Source organism: Leuresthes tenuis, unplaced genomic scaffold (genome assembly GCF_036924035.1).
Source record: "Leuresthes tenuis unplaced genomic scaffold, fLeuTen1.0.hap1 SCAF_8, whole genome shotgun sequence".
NCBI lineage: Eukaryota > Metazoa > Chordata > Actinopteri > Atheriniformes > Atherinopsidae > Leuresthes > Leuresthes tenuis.
The window spans coordinates 2,219,233-2,220,526 of NW_027325362.1; the positions used below are offsets into that span (position 1 = coordinate 2,219,233).

The 1,294-nt window shown below is 39.7% G+C and overlaps 1 non-coding gene across 1 annotated transcript; it reads right to left on the bottom strand.

Moving 5' to 3' along the window:
• Positions 1–636: 636 nt before the first annotated feature.
• LOC140313532 (U4 spliceosomal RNA) lies at positions 637–773 on the bottom strand. Its single transcript, XR_011917052.1, has one exon. It is a non-coding gene; the product is annotated as a U4 spliceosomal RNA (small nuclear RNA).
• Between the last annotated feature and the right edge of the window lie 521 nt (positions 774–1,294).

Consider the following 1,294-nt stretch of genomic DNA (forward strand, 5'->3'; position numbering starts at 1 on the left):
TACATAGTTGGGTGATTCTCACGAAACTGTCCTAACTTTTTCAAAAACAAATTTAGGTCAATTTTGCTATTTTTTTCTCTTATTAGTATCAAGCAGGGTCTCAATTAAAATTAGTGATCAATACACGTTCTATAATACATTTTCGGAATGTTTTATTGAGTCGTTGACCAAATAAGTTCATTACCGTAACACATTTTCAATGGATGATAACTGAACTTTTCTGTCTGTAATTCAGACTTTAATCTGATATTTTTTTGTAGTTTTTCCAGTAGAGAAGCTGCGGGTTTGAAGCTCTTTGACAAGTATGCGTGATCCTCAGTGTTTTCAGCCCACTTGGTGCTGTCTGGTGGAGTTTGTTCACCTTCTCAGGCATCTTCATGCGCTCTGAATAGAAAAGTGCAGCTTAGAATAAAACTGGAAATGAGCTCAACCTGAGCTCAACCTGCTTCAGTGCACACTGAAAGTATGAGCATTTTAGGCCTGTAGCACACACATCTATGTTTATGCATTTAGCATAATTAGCATGCCTACCTGCATTTATAGGTAGGCATGTAGGGTTTTGGGGGTCTTGCCTAAGGACCCCTACTGGAGGTAGTACCTTTCATGCAGGTGATTTGAACCCAGGTCACTCACTACACTATCCAGTCCCATAAATTGCTGTAGCTGACTGTATTTTAAGTCATCTTGGCGGGGTATTGGGTGAAGTTTTCAACTAGCAATAATCACGCCTCAGTAGAACTTCATAGACTATGATATTGCCTCTGCACAAGAACATCTGTGATGTTTCCTTCTGCCAACACTTAAAGACGTTCTGACTCTGAGGAAACCAGGTGATGCAGAGTTCCAGCTGTTATTTTGTCCCATTCTTCCTGCAAACAGGTCTTAAGGTGTGCAGCAGTGCGGGGGGGGGGGGGGGGGTTTGTATGTGTTGATTTTCAGCCTTTACTCATTCTGTCAACCCCATAAACAGACTAAACTGATCAGTTTTACATGTTATAACATTCCTAAAAGGCTTAAAATAACTTTTACAGCCACAAATTGGAAAAACTTGGGATAGTTTTCTGCAAAAACAGTTATTTTGATGTTTTCTCTTACTTTTACTTCCTGTCAGACAGTCTGAACTCAACAGATTTCCTGTTCAGCTTCATTTAATCTGTTAACAAACATCATTTTTACACCTCAGACCTGCAACATCCCATAAAAGATCAGAAAACAGTGAATCTTTCCCACTTTGTTTCCTTCTGCCAACACTTAAAGCCGTTCTGACTCTGAGGAAACCAGGTGATGCAGAGTT